The following is a 21,428-nucleotide window of genomic DNA, read 5'->3' as shown; positions in this document are numbered from 1 at the left end:
TGTAGTAAAGGTTACAATAGAAAGGTACAGGGTGCTTTACAAAGGACGGATTCTAACCTGGCCCGGGTGAGCAGGGTGAAAAGGAGGAAGGTTAGGGAAGGGAGTATTATAGTCTCTCATGTTTCTTCCAGCTCTTTTTGTCACTTTCTATCACCCACTCAAGCAAGACCTTCCTAATGCTTGGATCCACTCAGGGAAAATCAAACTCACCCTTTCTCAAACTCAGCCTTTCTCAAACTCATGCCTTTGGCACTCATTGATAAATCAGAAAGCAAATTTATAAATTTAGTGAGAATTACAGTTGTCAAGCAGAATGAAATTTATGTTTTCTAGTCAGTTTATTTTCTTCCCAGATACCAGAAAGTTGGGAAAGCAGGGGTTCAGAGTTGGTAAGCAGAGAAACAAATAAATGGAAATAGATGCCCTCAGGAATATTATGCTTAAGTTGTGGTAATTGTGATGCCCACCTTGCTTTACTAGCAGAACACCCTTTACCCTGGATACTGCTAGATCAGCCACTGATAGAAATGTCTATGTCTGTGCTCCTCAGTACAGTAGCCCTTGCTACATGTGGCTATTGAGGCATTTAAAATGTGGCTGGTACAGCTGTGGAATGGAATGTTTAATTGAATTTCATTTAAATTTAAATTGCCACATGTGGCAAGTGACTCCTCTGTTGTGCAGTGCAGCACTGGATAAACATAACTCCTGTGTTCTAGACTCCAGTCCCACCATTAGCTTTCTGTTTTTGACAGTGTTTGCTGGTATGATAGGTCACTGCTCATTTTACATTACTATCAGTTTAGTTTCCTTTGTATTTCAGAGGCTCCCTAATCCCTTAAAGAGATTTAAAAATCAGTGTAGACCACTTCTGTGTGAAAATAAGATGGCTGAATTTGCTTTGATTGGAATTAGGAACTGGCTTCTCTTCGCTAGTTCTGGAATTTGGCCAGGATGCACATCAAAATCTCATTCCTACCCTCCTGATTTGCCTCATGAAAACTTTGTTGCTGTGTCTGTTCTCTGGTCCTCTATTGCTATGTCTCAGCTTTAGATTCTATGTTTTGCATAGAAATGGATCATCAGAATGCAACAGGCAGAAGACTTAGAAGTGCAAATCAGTAGGGTAATGACAAACCCTTTGAGCTGAGTGGGACTGGAAAGTAACCTAACACATAACCTATTAGTAATCGTTTACCATGAAGGTTTTCAGTGCTGGACAAATAAATTGCTGAGTTCAACTGCCCTGTTTCCCCTCCAAATCTAGCATAAAAGCAACTGGTGCTCTCAGGGCAATTTCACATCTAATATGACTAAGAATAAAAGTCTATGTTTCAGGAACTCAGTTTGTCCAAACCTGAATCCATCATCTCTACCTCAAATTATATCCACCTTTTCATTTCTTTGCACTGTGTCTGCTTAAATCTTGAGTCACACTTAATGATTTTTTGGTCTTTTTTCTTTTTAATGTGAAATAGAATATACAATACACAATATAATATACAAATGAAAATGTATATTTAGAAGAACAATAATAAATGTCCAGGTGTCCATTGCTTAGACTGAGAAATGGAACATTACTACATCCCAGGAGGCTCGTATGCTCTCATTCATATCTCTCTCCCCTGCAGCCAGAGGCAACCACTATCCTGAATTTTGTATAACTGTCACCTAGCTTTTATAGATTTTACTGTCTGTGTATCCCTAACAGTTGCTTATTTATAGCCTTTATATAAATAGAATTATACTGTATCTGACTGACTACTTTTGCTCATTATTATTTTTGGATTCATCCATGTTGATATGTGACACTGTAGTTCATTCCATGACATGAATATGCCACACCTTAATTATATATTCTGTTGATGTCATTTGGTTGTTTCCAGTTTTTGCTTTTTCTTTTAAAAGTGATACTTAGATAAACATTCCTTTGACATGTTTAATCTTATGTTCTGGTGCCTGTGTACTAGATATATATAAGATATATAAACTGTGGTACATTTATTTGACAGGCCTGATCTTGGAGCCTGTTAGATTTCTGTTCCTTTGTGGTATTATGCCTGTAAGCCTGTTATGTAGAGTCAGGCACATGTTAGCCTCTTAACAGATATTTGTTGAAAGAAAGGACATTTGTTAACTGCTGGAGACAGAACTGTGTCAGGCAGAGCCAGGACCAAAATACAGAAATAGCTGATAACAGACCACTTTACCTTTTTACTCATCTTGTCCAGGTGCAATCATAGTCAACCTCTGTTTATGCTTATGTTTCAGTTGAGGTACTAAAATATTTGTTTACTTAGTTGGTTTTCAATGAGCTTCCAGTACAGGATTTGTTTCTCTTTCTGTCACTTTTCCCAAAACTTTCACTCCACTGTCTTCTAGAAAAGATCATCCACATGTCCTCTCCTCAAGGCACCTGCAGCACGAAAATTTTATTTCTGAACAAAAGGGTCCCCAGAGAAGGAGACAAGGTGTCTCCTTTCAGTACGACATTGCTGGAGTCCCTAGAGGGTCAAAGGCTGTGTAATAACAGTTCCTTCTTCTCTGCTGGACAAAAGCTTCTGAGCCCTCAAGCACCCTGTGACTTAGTTCTGATAGAGTACTGAGTTTGGAAATGGCAGAGTGGGGACCCAAAACAAATCTCCCAATTCCAAGTTCAGTTTTATCCAGCTTTTCAAATAAGATTAAAAAATGTTAATGTCTGTTGATTTGTGTGTGTTGAACCACCCTTGTATCCCTGGGATAAATCCCAATTAACTGTGGTATATTATCTTTTTGATATGTTGTTGGATTCAGTTTGCTAAAATTTTGTTCAGGATTTTTTTGTATATTTTCACTAGGAAGATTGGCCTGTAATTTTCTTTTTTTTTGTATTCTCTGCTTTTGGTATCAGGGTAATGCAGGCTTCATAAAATGAGTTAAGAAGAATTCCTTCCTCTTCAGTTTTTTATAAATATTTTGAGAATTATTGGTATTAATTTTTCTTTGTATGTATGGTAGAATTTGACAGGAAAGCCATCTCGTCCTGGGCTTTTCTTTATTGAGACACTTTTAATTACTGATTCAGTCTTATTACTCATTATTGATCTGTTCAAGTTTTCTATTTGTTCGTGGTGAACTCTCTACAAAAATTACAAAAATTAGCTGGGTATGGTGGCATGTGCATGTAGTCCCAGCTACTTAGGGGGCTGAGGTAGGAGGATCGCTTGAACCTCAGGAGGTTAAGGCTGCAGTGAGCTGGTATTGTGCCACTGTGTTCCAGCCTGGGTGACAAAGTGAGACCCTATCTCAAAAATAAAAAAAATTCATATGGAACCACAAAAGAGCTCCATCCTATAGTAAAGCTATAGTAATAGCTTTGTAACTATTATAGTAGAAACCAAATCATCATGGTACTGGCCTAAAACAGACACATAGACCAATGGAAAGAATAGAGAACCCAGAAATAATTTCATGTACTTACAGCCAACTGACTTTCAATAAAGGCACCAAGAAAGGACACCCTTTTCAATAAACGGTTCTGGGAAAACTGGATATCCATATGCAGAAGAATGCAGCTAGGCTCGTATCTCTTACCATATTAAAAAATCAACCAAAAATGGATTAAAGGCTTAAATGATAGATCCGAAACTGAAACTACTAAAAGAGAATATAGGGGAAATGCTCGAGAACATTGGTCTAGGCAAAGATTTTATGGTTAAGACATCAAAAGCATAGGCAACGACAAAAAAAATAGGCAGGTGGGACTATATTAAACTAAAAATCTGCACAGCAAAGAAAACAACAGAGTGAAGAGACCAACTGTAGATGGGAAAAATATTTTCAAATTATCCAACAGGGGGCTAATATCCAGAGTATACAAGGAACACAATTCAACAGTAAAAAAAAAAAACAAACAAAAAAAACCCTTAAAAATGGTCAAGGGATCTGAATAGAAATTTCTTAAAAGAAGAAATACAAATGGCCAACATCACTAATTATCAGGGAAATTTAAAGCAAACCACAATAAGATATCATCTTACCCTAGCTAGAATAGCTATTATTAAAAAGACAAAAATGGTAGCTAGGATATAAAGACAAACTCTTACACACGGTTGGTGGGAAGGTGAATTAGTACAGCCACTATGGAAAACAGTATGGAGATTTCTTAGAAAACTGAAAATAGATCTATGTGATCCAGCAATACCACCACTGGGTATTTATCCAAAGGTAGGGAAATCGATATATCAAAAGGATACTGGAACCCCCATGTTTACTGTGGTACTATTTACAATAGCAAAGATAGGGAATCAACCTAACTGTCCGTCAATGGATGAATGGATTAAAAAGATGTGGCATATATACACAATGGAATACTATTTAGCTATAAAAAGAACGGAATCTTTTCATTTCCACTAACATGGACAGAACTGGAGATTCTGATATTAAATGAAATAAGCCAGGCACAGAAAAACAAATATTGCATGTTATCATGTGTGAGCTTTAAAAAGTTGATCTAATCGAGGTAAACAGCAGAAAGATAGTATCCAGAGGCTGGGAAGGGTGTGTGTGTGTGTGTGTGTGTGTGTGTGTGTGTGTGTGTGTGTGTATGTGTGAGGGGGATGATGAGAGGTAGGTTAATGGGTACAAACGTACAGTCAGATAGAAGGAATAAGTTCTAGTGTTTGATAGCACAGTAGGGTGACTATAATTAACAACAATATATTGTGTATGTCAAAATAGCTAGAAGACTTGTAATGTTCCCAATACGAGAAATAAATGCTTGAGGTGATGGATATCCTATGTACCCTAACTTCATTATTAGATACTATGTGTGTATCAAAATATCACAGGTACCCCATAAATATGTGCAAATATGTACAAATAAAAAGTCACACTGTATAATTTTTACTTGTCAATTATACTTCAATAAATCTGGAAAAAAAGTATGTATGCAATCAAAGTTTTAAAGTATATTCCCAAATATGTGCAACCATCACTGCATTCAATTTTAGAATATTATCATCACCTGAAAAAGAAACCCCATGCGCTATAGCTATTACTCTCTTATTCCCCCTTCTCCATCACCCCAAACCCTAAGCAGGAGTTAATCTATGTTCTACCTGTATGGATTTGCCTATTTTGGAAAATTCATATGTAAATATAATCATATATGGTCTTTTGTGACTAGTTTCTTTCACTTAATATTTCCAAGTGTCATTTATATTATAGCATGTGTCAGTATTTCATTGCTTTTTATGGCCAAATAATACTACATTCCATAAATGTATCACATTTGTTTATTTATCAGTTTATAGACATCTGGATTGTTTCTGTCTTTTGGCTAATACAAATAATGCATCTATGAATGTTTATTTGCAAATTTTTGTGTGACACATTTTTATTTCTCTTGGGCATATACCTAAGAATGGGTGAGTCCTATGGTATCTCCATTTTTAATCAGTTGAGCCACAGCCTGACTCCTTCCAAAGTGACTACATAATTACACATTCCTGCCAGCAGTGTCTGAGGATTCTCATTCCTGCATATCCTTAACAATACTTATTATCTGATGTTTTGATTCTAGCCATTCTATGGCTGGGAAGTGGTATCTCATTTGTGTGTGTGTGTCTGTGTGTGTGTGTGTGTGTGTGTGTGTGTGTGTGTTTTAGACAGAGTCTCGCTCTGTTGCCCAGGCTGGAGTGCAGTGGCGTGGTCTCAGCTCACTGCAACCTCTGCCTCCCAGGTTCAAGCAATTCTCCTGCCTCAGCCTCCCAAGTAGCTGGGATTACAGGTGCCTGCCACCATGCCCAGCTAATTTTTTCTATTTTTAGTAGAGACGGGGTTTCACCATGTTGGCCAGGTTGGTCTCGAACTCCTGACCTTGCGATCCACCCACCTTGGCCTCCCAAAGTGCTGGTATTACAGGTGTGAGCCACCATGCCCAGCCTTCACTGTGGTTTTAAATTGCATTTCCCTAATAATGTCAATGATCTTTTGTATGAACTTATTGGCTATTTGTATATCTTCTTTAGGGAAATGACTGTTCATATCCTTTGCTCATTCTATTTTTATTTATTTATTTAGAGACGGAGTCTTGCTCTGTCATCCAGGCTGGAGTGGAGTGGTGCGATCTTGGCTCACTGCAACCTCCATCTCTTGGGTTCAAGCGATTCTCATGCCTCAGCCTCCCAAGTAGCTGGGACTACAGGTGTGTGCCACCACACCCAGCTAATTTTTGTATTTTTAGTAGAGGCAGGGTTTCACCATGTTGGTGAGGCTGATCTCGAACTCCTGACCTCAAGTGATCCACCCACTTCAGCCTCCCAAAGTGCTGAGATTACAGGCGTGAGCCACTGCGCTCGGCCTCCTTTGCTCATTTTAAAATTGGGATTATATGTGTTTTGCAATTAAGTTGTAGGAGATTGTTATATATTCTAGAAACAGATCTCTTGTTAGATGTATGATTTGCAAATCTTTTCTCCTTTCCTGTGGGTTTTTTTCACTTTTAAAAAAATTCTTAATTTTTAAAACTTTTAATTTTTTGATGTAAATGTTTACTGTTAATTAGTAAATAATACACATATGGGGTACAGTATGATGTTTTGATATATGTATATATTGTGGATCACTTTCTTGATAGTGCCCTTTGAAGCATTTTAATTTTGATGACATCTAATTTTTCTCAATATTATCTAATATCTTTTGTTTGTGCTTTGGCATAATATCTAAGAATGCATTGTCCAACCTGAGTTCATAAAAATATATGTATTTGAGACGGAGTCTCACTCTGTTGCCCAGGCTGGAGTGGAGTGGCGTGATCTTGGCTCACTGCAACCTCTGCCTCCTGGGTTCAAGCCATTCTCCTGCTTCAGCCTCCTGAGTAGCTGGGATTACAGGTGTGCACCACCACACCTGGCTAATTTTTGTATTTTTAGTAGAGACGGAGTTTCACCATGTTGGTCAGGCTGGTCTCAAACTCCTGACCTTGTGATCCACCTGCCTCAGCCTCCCAAAGTGCTGGGATTACAGGCGTGAGCCACCGCACCCAGCCAGTTCATAAAGATTTATCGCCTAGGTTTTCCTCCAAGAATTTTGTAATTTCACCACTAACATTTAGGTCTTTCTTCCATTTTGAGCTTATTTTTGTATACAGTGTGAGGTAAAGGCCTGTATTAGTTTCTTAGACCTTGTGTAACACATTGCCAAGATTTGATGGCTTAAAACAGCAAACATGTATTCTGTCACAGTTCTGGAGGCCAGAAGTTTGAAATCCAGGTGTTGGCAGGATTAGTTTATTCTGGAGGCTCTGGGGGAAAGTTCATTCCATGATACTTTCCTAACTTCTGGTAGCTGTTGGTAGTTTTTGCTCCATTGGCTTGGAGATACATCACTGAAGTCTTTGCCTTCATCTTCACGTGGCATTCTTGTCTGTGTCTCTTCTCTGTTTATGTCACATCTCCTTCTCTTTTATTAAGACACCAGTCATTGGATTTAGGTCCCACCCTAAATCCAGGATGATCTCTTCTTGGGAACCTGAACTTAATTTCATATACAAAGACACCATTTCTAAATAAGTTCATATTCACAGGTACTGGTGGTCAGGTCTTAGACAAACCTTGCGGAGTACACACTTCAACCACCATAAGGTCCACTCCATCATTTTGTATGTGGCTATCAAGTTTCCCCAGTACCATTTGTGGAAAAGACTATGCTTTTCCCCGTTGAATGTGCTCAGCACCCTTGCTGAAAATCAGTTGACAATAGACACATGGTTTTATTTCTGAGTTTCAATTCTATTCTATTGATCTATGTCTATCTTATGCAAGTACCACACTGTCTTGATTACCATTACTTTGTGGGATGTTTTGAAACCAGAAAGAATGAGTTCTACTTTGTTCTTTTCTTCCTTCTTTTTATTTTTTAGAGACAGTTTCTTACCCTGTAACCCACACTGTAGTGCAGTGGCATAATCATGGCTCACTGCAGCCTCAACCTTCTAGGCTAAAGCAATCCCCCTGCCTCAGCCTCCCAAATAGCTGGGATGACAGGGGTGTACCACCATGCCCCGCTAATTTTTATTTTTTGTAGAGACAGGATCTTGCTGTGTTGCCCAGGCTGGTCTTGAACTTCTGGCCTCAAGCAATCCTCCTGCCTCGGCCTCCCAAAGTGCTGCGATTGATTACAGGCATGAGCCACTGTGCCTGGCCCTTTGTTCTTTTTTCAAGATTGTTTGCATAGTCTGTGTCCCTTTAATTTCTTTACAAATTTACAATTAGTTTGCAAATTTCTACAAAGGAGTCATTTAGGAATCTGGTAGGGATTGTGCTGAATCTATGTTTGGAAATATAATCATTGAGTTATATTAAATCTAATCCATGAACTTTATCCCATTTATTTAGATTTTTAATTTCTTTCACTGATGTTTGATTTGCACTTCTTTTGTTAAATTTGCTTCTAAGTATTTTGTTCCTTTAAAGCTATTACAAATGGAATTGTTTTCTTAATTTCATTTCTGGATTTGTCATTGCAAGGGTTTAGAAATACAATTGATTTTTGTATACTGGTGTTATATCCTTTATCTTTGCTGAAGTTAGTAGTTCTAATAGCTCTTTAGTAGATTATTTAGCATTTTTTATATAAAAGATCATGTCATCTGTGAATATAGTTTTACTTCTTTCTTTCCAATCTGAATATACTTTATTGCTTTTTTCTTGTCTAATTATCTTAGCCAGAACCTTCAGTAATGTTGAATAGACATAGTGGGAGTGGATATTCTTGTTTTAATTGCTGATCTTAGGAGGAAAGCAACCGGTCTTTCACCATTAAATATTGATATGGTTTGGATTTGTGTACCCGCCCAAATCTGATGTCAAATTGTAGTCCCCAGTGTTGGAGGAAGGGTGTGGTGGGAGGTGATTGGGTCATGGGGGTGGACTTCCCCATTGCTGTTCTCATGATAGTGAATTTTCATTGAGATTTTGTAGTGAGATTTGGCTTTTTAAACGTGTGTGCCACCTCCCCCTCTCTCTTCTTCCTGCTTCAGCCACGTAAGATGTACTAGCTTCCCCTTCACCTTCCACCATGATTGTGTTTCCTGAGGCCTCCCCAGGAGCAGAAACCTGTATAGGCTGCAGAACCTTGAGCCAATTAAACCTCTTTTCTTTATAAATTATCCAGTTTCATGTATTTCTCTAAAGCAATGCATAAATGGACTAATACAAGTATGATGTTAGCTGTAGCTTTTTTATAGATGCCCTTTATCCAACTGAGAAAGTTCCTTTCAATTCCCAGTTTGTTGACTTTTTTTTTTTTTTTTTAAAGTAACATGGTCTCAACACATCACCCAAGATGCCGTCAAACTTCTGGCCTCAAGCGATTCTCTTGCCTCAGCCTCCTTGAGTAGCTGGAGCTATAGACACATGCCAATGTGCCCACCTGTTGACTGTTTCTATTATGAAAGAGTATCAAATTTGATCAAAACCTTTTTCTTCATCTATTGAGATAATTGTAGGTTTTTATTCTATTGATATATTACATTAATTGATTTTTGGATATTAAACCCATCTTGCATTCCTAGGATAAATCTCACTTTGTTTTGGTGTATAATTATTTTTGTATGTTGCTGGGTTGTTTGCTAGTATTTTCTTGAAGATTTTCACATCTATATTCATGAATAGCGATCTGTAGTTTTTTTGTGATTTTTTTTGTCTGCTTTTGGTACCAGCCTTATAGAACATACCTTATAGAATATGTTGGGCAGTGTTCCTTTCTCCTTTTTGGGAGAGTTTGTGAAGAAATGGTTTGATATCAGCTATTCATAGATCAGAGTTTGAGTAGCATGGTGACAAACCTAGGATAAATTTTTAGACTTTTATGGATGCTCTAGACTGAATGTTTGTGTCTCCAATCCCCCACCCAAATTCCTATGTTTAAAACTTAATCCCCAGTGTGATGATACTTAGAGGTGGGGCCTTTTGGTGGTGATTAGGTTATGAATGCAGAGCCCCCATGAATGGGATCACTGCCTTTATCAAAAAGACCCCAGGTAGTTCTCCTCACCTTTCTGCCATGTGAGGCCACTTGGAGAAGATATACATGTATGAAACAGGAAAAGGGCCTTCATCAGACATGAAATTAACCAACACCTTGCTGTTGGACTTACCAGCCTCCAGAACTGTGAGAAATACATTTATGTTGTTTGTAAGCCACCCAGTCTAAGGTATTCTGTTATAGCAGCCTGAGTGGACTAAGACTGTGGGGGTATGTAGTGTTATAGATTGGTTTTTGGCCACAGTTCCTGGTTCCTAGCTCCTATATTCCCTTGTTTTGGTCCTTCGTAATAATACTGGGTGTGTTAGGCCTCGGCAGGCCTCAGGAATCAGAATCTCTCTTCTGGCCTCATTTCACCTGCCCCAAGGCAGGACTCTAATCTTCTGCCTTTCTGATTATGGGTCTTAAGACCCTCTCCAGAGGGGATCCCACACTATACATTGGGAGAAGGAATGCTGGTGTCATGAAGCTTCCATAAAAACCCAGGAGAACTGGGTTCAGGGAGCTTCCAGGTAACTGAACAAGTGGAGGTTTTTGGAGGGTGGTGTGCCCAGGAAGGGCATGGAAGCTCCGTGCTCCTTCCCTGATACCTCACCCTACATGTATTTTCATCTGTATGCTTTGTAATATCCTTTATAATAAACTAGTAAACATAAACGTTTCCCTGAATTCTGTGAGCTGCTCTGGCGAATTAGTGAAGCCCAAAGCGGGTGGTGGGAACTCCTGCAACTGGTGTCTGATGTGGAGTGGTCTTGGGGACTAAGCCCCCAATCTGTGGGATATGATGCTATCTCCAGGTAGACAGTGTTGACATTGAACTGGAGGATACCCAGCTGGTGTCCACTGCTTGGTGTGTGGGGAAAACCCCCCACACCTTTGGTCACAGAAGTCTTCTGTGTTGATGATTGTTGTGGTGGTGTGAGAGCAGAGGGAAAATGTGGTTTGAGAGAGAGTTTCCTAAAATAGGGTTACAAAAACATAAATGTCACAGATATTCTTTCCAGAAAATATGTGCATATACAAAGAAATACAAATATTAGTATAAAATCTTAGTGTATACACAGGTCCTCTGAAGTCTTAGACATCTAGATTTAAAAAAATCCTAACAAGAGATAAGTTTTGAGCAATCGTTTCACCATCCCACAATGCCACTCTACTTATCTGAGTATAAACTGATTAGGAAAAAGCTGTACTTCATAACAGACTATCAAGGGAATTGAAAGATGTAATTAATTAGTCACTCATTCATTCAACCAAACCCAAGTGTCTATGATGTACCAGATAAGATTCTAGTCTCAGATTACTGCTCTAGGAATTGACTTTTTTTCATTCTTTTTCCCCTCTATCTTCCTGTGTCCCAGCACCTGAACCCTCTCCATGTTAGGGAGAATTTCATACTTAAAGAGTATGATTTCATACTTAAAGAGTTATTGTAGGAAGTGGACACCAACTTCTTCCACAAAAGAAAAACTCACTTTTCCAAATATTCTGGCAGCTGGATATGGGGTGAGGCTTAGGTTCCACCAGGCAGATAACCACTTGCTGGATTCTGACTCAGGCTGGTGACACAAGCTGGTACTGTGCACACATTTTAGTAAGTGTGGTGTGAGTTGCAGCAGCGATGTCCAGTTGCCAGGAGCAGTCATGATAGCAGTTCTATCTGCAAGGTCCAGTGTCTAGCTTTAGAGTGTCATTGGTATGAACAGTGACATCTGTGCCCAGCATCAGGGGCAGTGATTCCTATGTGAGACTCCACCTAGGATGCGATTATAGATGCTGCTTCTAGCTATGTAGCTTTAAGCCTATTCTCACAGACCTTCCCAAAATAAAATAAACACCAACCTAATGAAGATAGATAGATAGATAGATAGATAGATAGATAGATAGATAGATAGATGATAGATAGATAGATAGACAGACAGACAGATGAAGTCCTTTATGTTTAAATTAGAAAAAATAGCATTTAAATGTGGACTTAAGACCCTTTCCCACCCTAGGCACTGTTGATCACTGACCTCGGTGGTTCCCAATCTGGCTGATCACCAGGATTCCTTGTAGATTTGTTACAAAATACTCAGGCCTTTCCCCATACCCACCATCTCAGAAGTGGAACATGGATCCCAGGACTAACAAGCCACAGGTGAGGCTGATGCACAGCCACGTGGGAATCCTTATCTACATTCTTGCTACTAACAGTGTGATCTGAAGACCATCAGTGTCTGCCTCAACTTTTTTATAAACACAGAATCTCATTCTCAACTCCAGACCACCTGAATCTTAGAAAGTTGTCCAGGTGATTCCTGTGCACACTAAAATTTGAGATTCTCAGATTTACTTACTTTCTAGTTGTGATGTTAGAACTGTGCATTCTGCTGTCAGAGTGTGTTCTGATGAATCCCTTAGCACTGAAGGTCCAGGGTTCAGTACATGTCCTTTTTCTCTTCTGTAGCCATCATTCTCTTGGTGACTCATGCATGCGCTATGCTTTAATATCATTAATATGGCATTAGCTCCTAAATCTATTTTCCCAGCACAGACATTTCTCCTAAATTTCCAACTTGCATATCCATCTGCCAACACAACAACCTCACTTGAATGTCTGACATCTGAGATTCAACATTTCCTAAATTGAATGCCTGTGGTGCCCCCTCCTCAAATATGCCCCTTTCAGAATTTTCCCCCTCTGTGCTGACAACAACTTCATTTTTCTACTTGCACAGTCTGAAATTTAGAGGTTCCTGTTTGACTCCTCTTTTTCATACCCCAGACTTAATCTATTAGGAAGTACTGTGAAGTCCATATTGAGAATATGTCCGAAATCCAATCACTTCCCACTCTTTTCTCTGCTCATACCCCAGGCAAAGCAACCAGCATCTCTAGTCTGAAATACTGCACTAGTTTCCTACAGTTTTCCCACTTTCTCACTCACCCCTCATCTCTCAATTCTGTTCTCAGCATAGCAGCCAGGGTGATCCTTTTAAAAGATGTACCAAATCTCTACTCTGCTGACAGCTATTTGTATCTCCCCCATCTCACTCAGAGCAAAGTCAGAACCCTTCCAGTATCCTCAAGCCTACATGATCTCCCCAAATCTCTGACCTTATCTCAATGACTCTGCTGCAGCTATCTTAGCCCCCTTAACTCCTCCCACAACACAGATGCGCTCCTGTTCTGGTGCCTTTACACTGGGGGCTCCCCTGCCTGGAAAGAACCTGCCCCAGATGTCCTCATAGATAATTCATCTTTTCTCTAAGGTCACATTCCCAATGAGACCACAGACCACCCTAGTAAAACAGCCATCTTCCCTGTCCCCACACACCCACAGTCTGGATCACCTGCCCCACACCCTTCAGCACCTTTTGACAGAAACATTTTCCTTATTTACTCTGCTTATAGTACATAGTCTGTGTTTTCCCACTAAAACATGTGCCCCTCAAGGCCAGCAATTTTTGCCTGTTTTTAGTTTCCAAATGTAAAACTAGCATTTCATACAGCCAGCACTCAACAAATATTGGCTGAATGAATGACCAGTGTACAGCACCTCCCTATTCTAGAAACAGTATCTTTATTAATGTAGCTGCAGACCACATGCTGTTTTGTGGCAGCTACAGTGAAACAACCGCTCATGTTGACATCAATGCCGCATGTACTTTTCTCACAAATGCTGTTCTCTCCTCCCTCCCACACCAACCCTCATATACCACAGCAGACAATTATAGTTCCCTTTTCAGAAAAAAAAATGATCCTAGGATTATGGACCCTATTTCCCAACCAACTGTGAATTAAATTAGAGTCTAGACATCCATGAGTTTGGATCTGAGCCAGCACTAGGATTATTACAGCCAAAGGCAGGGAGAGGGGGTAGGTGAGCCAAAAATAAATTCCTGTTAGAAACCTAACAGGAGTTTATCTAAGGTGAGAAACTGAGATCTGGTCTCTAATTCCAGAATTTGATTTCCTGAAAAAGATTGGGGAAAAGATGGGAAGAACAGACCAGGAAACAGCCCTGGAAGGACAAGAGCTGGATGGGTCTAAAAATTGGTCTCTTGATACCACAGAGACTCCTGTGTGCAGGGGCCACCCCAGGCCTTGTGAGGACAATGACAGAAAAAGTAACTCCTACAGCTGTCCTAGAGGAGATTGGAGACATGGAGACCAGAACTCAGATACAAGAACAAGAACAGGCATAGTCTTCTGTCAAAACAAAACGACGAAAAAGATGGGGGCTGAGGGCCAGACCCAAGCCTGAGCCTAGGCTGACCTGGTCACACAAAGCCCTTGCCACAGTCCTAGAGACAGGATAAGGCCTGGCCCCTCTCCTCCTATACCAAATGCTCTTTGTCACACATTCTCCCTTAATCCAGAGCTAGGAGTTACGTCATCGTTTCTCAAACGTTTTGGTTTCAGGATCTCTGCATGCTCTTAGGAATTAGTGAGGACTCTGAAGATAATTTTATGTGAGTTGTATACGTTAATATTTACCATATTAGAAACTAAAATCATTTAAATTATTTTATTCATTTAGAATATTAATAAATGTATTGCATGTTAGAAATATTTTTATGCAAAGTCAGTATTTCCCAAAGTAAACAGTATAGTGAGAAGTGTGCATCTTTTTACATTTTGTATGTTTGTAAATCCTTTTCTTATGTGTCTCATTAGAAGATGAATGAATTTTCTTCTCCTTTTCTTCATTTAATCTGTTATTTTGGTTAATCTGTTATATTTGGTTGAAGTGTATGAAAAAAAATCCATCCTCAGACAATCATATTTTTGTTGCTGTTCTTGTTTTGGGTTTTGTTTGTTTGTTTGTTTGTTTTTGTCTCATGCTGTCACCCAGGCTTGAGTGTAGTGGTGTGATCATAGTACACTGCTGCCTCGAATTCCTGGGCTCAAGTGATCCTCCCAATTCCGCCTCATGAGCAGCTGTGACTACAGGCATGAAACACCACCGCAGCTAATTTTGTTTATTTTTTGTAGAGGTGGGGGTCTCATTTGAACTCCTGGGCGGAACTCCTAGGCTCAAGTGATTCTCCTGCCTTGGCCTCCCAAAATGCTGGGATTACAGGTATAAGTCACCTTGCTAGGCCAGGAATGTTTTTAATAACATTTTTAGAAAACTGGATATTCATCCTTGATACTACACTAAAATGATAGAAGTGTTAGCTTCTTGAAAGTTATTTGTAATGTGGAACGTGAAACTATCAATAACCATTTCACATGCTGTTACATTAAAATATGTAGGTCCATCTTCCACATTGAATGCTTCTTGTATAATACATGACTTTTAAAAAAAGAAACACAATTTCACCACGTTATGTCTTCCAGTGTTGACACATTTAACTACAAGTTATCAAAAAATCACATTTTTTAATATTACCACAGATATCACCAGAAAAGGTTGTTAAGTATTGGGAAGCCATCAGGCTTATGATGGTGGATACAAGTTCCCCAGGATTCTAATTTTCTCTTGAGAGCTTGCCTTTTATCATTGGGAATAATACCATCAGTGGATTATGTGGAAGGGACAGGCTTATGTTAATTTTTGAGAAAGTGTCAGCCAAATATTCAAGTCTAAATGGTAATCATTTCTGTCATTCCTTCTTTCAAGTAAAAAGGATATTCCATAAAAAGTAGACTAGTACAACTCACAAAATGATTTTGTGGACACAAACATTTTAATTTGCTTTTGTTTTTGTTTTAAGACAGGGTCTCACTCTGTTACCCAGGCTGGAGTGCAGTGGCATGATTTTGGCTCACTGAAACCTCCACCTCCTGGGTTCAAGTGATTCTTGTGACTCAGCTTCCCTAGTAGCTGGGACTTCAGGTGCGCACCACCATGCCTGGCTAATTTTGTATTTTTAATAGAGACAGGGTTTCACCATGTTGGCCAGGCTGGTCTTGAACTCCTGACCTCAAATGATCCACCTGCCTAGGCCTCCCACAGTGCTAGAATTAATTGCAGGTGTGAGCCACTGTGCCCGGCCTCAAACATCCTAATTTGGAATGTAGTAGTACGTTATGCATACTTCCCACTTAATCATTTAAGATATATTAAAATGTGGATTCTGGGATAGAGATTTAATAAAGTTAATAATTTTTTGATACTTCGACCAGGACATATTTAAGTGAAACCTGTTTTTTCTTCTATAAGAAGTGGTTAAGAATATAATAACTACTATTTCAGTTTGGTACCATAGCCTCCCTTCTTGTCAAGTTTTACTTTAGTACAAATAATGTCTTTGTTATATTATAAAAATACTTTTAACCTTGTGGATCTATGAAGGGGTTTCAGCAGTCCACAAGGGTTCCACAGATTGCACTTTGAGAAATCCTGTTCTGGGTAAGCTGTGGAGAGTTCTTGACTGGCCCCTTTGCCTCTTCATATTCCCAAATTTTTCTCCCCGAGTAGGACTCCCTGCATCCCAAAACTTAGCTAGCGCTAAGTTTGCCTTGCCCTGGGCTCTTATAGAAAAGAACCTATCACCTGTAAATTGGATGCAGAGAGTGTCCTTAGTCTGGGAACAGAGGTGGCAGATGTGTTTCCGTTTTGGAGCTGGGAATGGTTTGTGCCTAAAAGCACAAAATAGAGATTCACTCCTGACCCACTTTGATTTTGCAATCTCTATGAGAAATAATATTGGCCCTTTCATTTCTATTTTTTCCAAGATGGGGTCTCACACTGTTACCCAAGCTGGAGTGCAGTGGCATGATAATGGCTCACTGTAGTGGCGAACTCTCGCGGGGCTCAAGCCATCCTCCTGCCTCAGACTCTTAAGCTGGTGGAACTACAGGCACTTGCCAGCATGTCCAGCTAATTTAAAAAATTATATATTTTGTGGAGCTAATTTTAAAAAATATTTTGTAGAGATGGGATCTCGCTATGTTCCCCAGGCTGGTTTCAAAGTTCTGAGCTCAAGTGATCCTCCTGCTTTGGCCTCCCAAAGTGCTGGGATTATAGGCGTGAGCCACCACAACCAGTCACCCTTTCATTTTAAATGTGTCTAATGCACTTGACTTGAGGCCCACATAGCACCAAGAGCAGTTATCTTAATCCATCAGGCTGCTATAACAAAAATACCCTAGATTAGGTGGCTTATAAACAAAAGAAAGGTATTTCTCACAGTGCTGGAGGCTGGGAGGTCCAATATCAAGGTGTTAGCTAACTCCGTGTCTGGTGAGGGCCTGCTTCTTCATAGCTGTCCTCTCACTGCATCCTCCCATGGCAGAAGGACCAAGACAGCTTTCTAGAATCTCTTTTGTAAGGGTACAAGTTCAATTCATGGGAGTTCTGACTTCATGACATAATCACTTCCTCTAAAACAAGCCCACTTCCAAATGTCATCTCACTGAGGATTAGGTTTCATTTTGGGAGGAGCATAAAAATGTCTAAGCAGTAGTGCTGTTCAATAGAACACTCTGTGATGATGAAATTGATCTATATCTGCACTGTCCAATATGGGAGCCACCAGTTACATGTGGTTATTGAGCACTTGGAATGTGGCTAGTGTGATAAAGAGTTGATTTTTTAGTTTTATTCAATTAATTGAAATATAAGTAGCCATGTGTAGCGAGTAGTTACCATTTTTGATAGTGCTTATTTAGAGTGCTCTTAGTTTTCAATCTCCCCCACAAAAAAGATACCTTGTGACTCCCAGATTGAAATACATTAAAATCATCTTCACATAGAAGCCATGGATTTAGCTGTGTGGGTCTTAGACATATCCCTAAAATACAGCAGGCCCAAGAAAGTTCAATATGTATTTTAACAATTAGAGTGTACATATAGATTACCAAAACATGATTTATCAACTCAAGGTCATACATTTTCAAAAATGCCTATCACCAGAGCTAATCCTTGTCAATATTTCTCTGAGACTCTCAGTGTTACTGTTTTCTATAACCTGGTGAACACAAGGAGGTATATAAGTCATTACTTAGCCCAAGAGAAAGTATTTATTGAAGGTGCCATATAAAATATCTTATAGGCTTTGTAGACATATTTTAAAATTATAAGCAAACGATTTAAACTTTTTCATTTTTGAGATAGAGTCTTATTCTGCTGCCCAGGCTGGATTGCAGTAGGGCAATCATGGCTCACTGCAACCTCCGCCTCCCAGGTTCAGGCGATTCTTCCACCTCAGCCTCCCAAGGAGCTGGGCCTACAGGCACGTACCACCACACCTGGCTAGTTTTTGTATTTTTTGGTAAATAAACCATGTTGGCCAGGCTGGTCTTGAACTCCTGACCTCAAGTGATCTGCCTACCTTGCCCTCCAAAAGTGCTAGGATTATAGGCATGAGCCACCACACCTGACCAGGTTTTAAATGTTAAAACTCCACCTTAGAACTCTTTGCTTCTTGCTCATTCCTCCCAGCTTTCTCCCCAAATCAAACATATCTCTGTGTTTCTCTTCACTCTGGGACTTCCCTCTCTTCATATCATCTGTACCTAGATGAAAATATATGTTAAGTTTTACAATTGTGAGGTAGAAAAAGATTCTCTAAGCATGACCCAAATATGAAAAGCCATAAATAAAAAATAAAACTTCTCTATGTCAACCACAAACTCACAAATATACAAACATATGCCTGTGATCAAATTCAAAGACACATAAATAATCGGAAAGACAAAAGGTAGCATATTTCAATGTCTTTCAGCAAAAAACTACCAGGAACGTCTATAGCCGAACAACTGGGGTTTATTACTCATTGTCACAAGAGAGAATGCACACCATCTTAGCGTGAGGATATTAGAAAAAATGCAATATAGGATTTGGTCTTTGAGTGGATGTTTTTGGGGAGAGCTAAGGAGGTAGGGGTTCACTCTAGATTGAGTGTTGTCAAGAAGCAGGAACATTTCTACGACTGTCTCAATAAATCTTACCCATAATAAATGCAGAGCAGAGCAAGGATAAAGTTGTGGTTGGTAAAGAAACAGCCATCACTCATGTTAGCCAGCAGGGGGAGAGGTTTGGTATTTTGTGAGGTGCACAGTGCCTTGGTTTTTGTCTGTGCTTATACAAAATTATGTAGTGCCCCTGTTTTGTCTTGTTTTATCGTGTTCCCAGAGTGTCCTTGTCTGATGTTTTGTAATACGGTTTATGTCCAAGAAAAGAATAATATGGCCTAGTGTTGAGCAGTAGGACAGCTTCTAACAGCAGTGAAACCTACTGTCAGTGTCAGATGTCAAGAGCTGCTTTTTTTCTTAGTTAAATTCAACATTTTTAAGTACCTACATCCCAATAGGAAAATAATAATATTAGAAAGCAATATGGGAAAGAATAAATCAAATATCAGACAATATACGCTATGATTAATGAATATGAGGAAAAATGAGAACATGACATTAGAAATGGGAATGAAAATTAAAATCTGTCAGTTTGTTTGGCATATGTGAAAGTAAATGATGAGCATATTATCCAGAGGTAGGGAAAATACACTGTCATAAAGGCTGATGAAAAACTGGGGTATACTTTGGGAGGCCAAGTCAGGTGGATCACGAGGTCAGGAGATCAAGACCATCCTGGCTAACACGGTGAAACCCGTCTCTACTAAAAATGTAAAAAAAAATTAGCCGGGCATGGTGGCGGGCGCCTGTAGTCCCAGCTACTCAGGAGGCTGAGGCAGGAGAATGGTGTGAACCCGGGAGGCAGAGCTTGCAGTGAGCCGAGATCGCGCCACTGCACTCCAGCCTAGGAAACAGAGTGAGACTCCATCTCAAACAAAAAACAAACAAAAAAAACCCTGGGGTATAAATTTCTAGAGGGGACTTTTGCGACACATATTAACAATATAAATGGACTTACATTTCAATGCATATATTTCTCTTTCAAGAATTTTTCCTAAGAAGATAACCACACACATTCTAATAAATATATGTTCAAGGATGTTTCTTTTTTTTTTTTTTGAGACGGAGTCTTGCTCTGTCGCCCAGGCTGGAGTGCAGTGGCGCAGTCTCGGCTCACTGCAAGCTCCGCCTCCCGGGTTCACGCCATTCTCCTGCCTCAGCCTCTCCGAGTAGCTGGGACTACAGGCGCCTGCCACCATGCCCGGCTAATTTTTTGTATTTTTTAGTAGAGACAGGGTTTCACTGTGGTCTCGATCTCCTGACCTCGTGATCCGCCCGCCTCGGCCTCCCAAAGTGCTGGGATTACAAGCGTGAGCCACCGCGCCCGGCCCAAGGATGTTTCTTGAATTTTGGTTTATAAAAGCAAAATGATGGAAACAATCCAAATGCTGTAATCAATATTGGGATAGTAGCTATGAGTAGCGGAACACTTAATATACCTCAAGGTATAATACCATGTGTTTTACTGGGTGAGGGCAAAGGGCCCATGTGTGGAGAAGGCTGGGAGAGGAGCAAGCTGAGATGGGATCCCACTGTTAACTGTGTCTGTGCTTGTTCTCGCCTACATCCAGAGTTGGAGGTGTGATTCTGCTGTGTTTAGTGTGGAAGCTGGCAGAATAAAAATGGAGCCACTAATATTTTTCTTAACCTCGACAAATAGAGCTGGGAAGGCCATGAATAAAATATTCCCATGCTTATATACCTGATAACAAAAGCTATCACAAAAGACTACAAAAATCACAATCTTGCACAAGGGCAATCACAGCTTTACACAAAAATACTTCTATAAGGATATCAGCCCAGCAACTGCCTGTCCAAACTTGGACCGATGTCAACCTTAGTGATCATTGTAGCCCTTTAAAAACCTTTGTCTTCCTTTACCTCCCCAAACACACACATAGTTTACTATGGCATGTGTATTCCCATTGCAATGCTCTATTTCCAAATAAATATTTTTCTTTTAGAGAGCCTTTCTCTGTTCCTATTTTTGTTGATGTATATGGTGTCAAAAACAGGACTTGGAAAAGGTCACTATCAGAACCTAGTGCAGTGGTGTACACCCGTAGTCCCAGCTACTCAGAGGCCAAGGCAGAAGGATTGCCTGGGCCTAGGAGTTCGAGGCCAGCCTGGGCAAGGTAGGGAGACCCCCATCTCTAAAAATAAGACATTTTTTAAAAGGTCTCTATCAGAAGGAATCGGTGATCATTGGAACTGGTGTGCCATACTCACTCGAGCCCTTTGAGCTCTGTGCTTCCACAGCTGGCCTTTCCTGCCCTGGTGTCCTCCCTCAGGCTGAGCCTCCCTCCTTTGGTAGAGGTTTTCTTATATTATTTGGAATCTGGTTTGGTACAGTCCCCTTAGTAAAGAACCATGCATAGCTCCTGGATGATAAAAGACTTTTGGTCTTTTCTAATAAGGCCTTTCTGGATTGAGTACTCTGGTTTCTGTAGAACTTACATACTGTCTGTGAGGCAAGTTATTTTGTGGTGAATTCACTTTTGGTCACACACCTGGTTTAATATTTTGTTCAGTCTGCATGCCTTGGT

This window comes from Hylobates moloch, unplaced genomic scaffold (genome assembly GCF_009828535.3).
Source record: "Hylobates moloch isolate HMO894 unplaced genomic scaffold, HMol_V3 SCAFFOLD_20, whole genome shotgun sequence".
Taxonomy (NCBI): domain Eukaryota; kingdom Metazoa; phylum Chordata; class Mammalia; order Primates; family Hylobatidae; genus Hylobates; species Hylobates moloch.
This window is presented reverse-complemented; position numbering follows the sequence as displayed.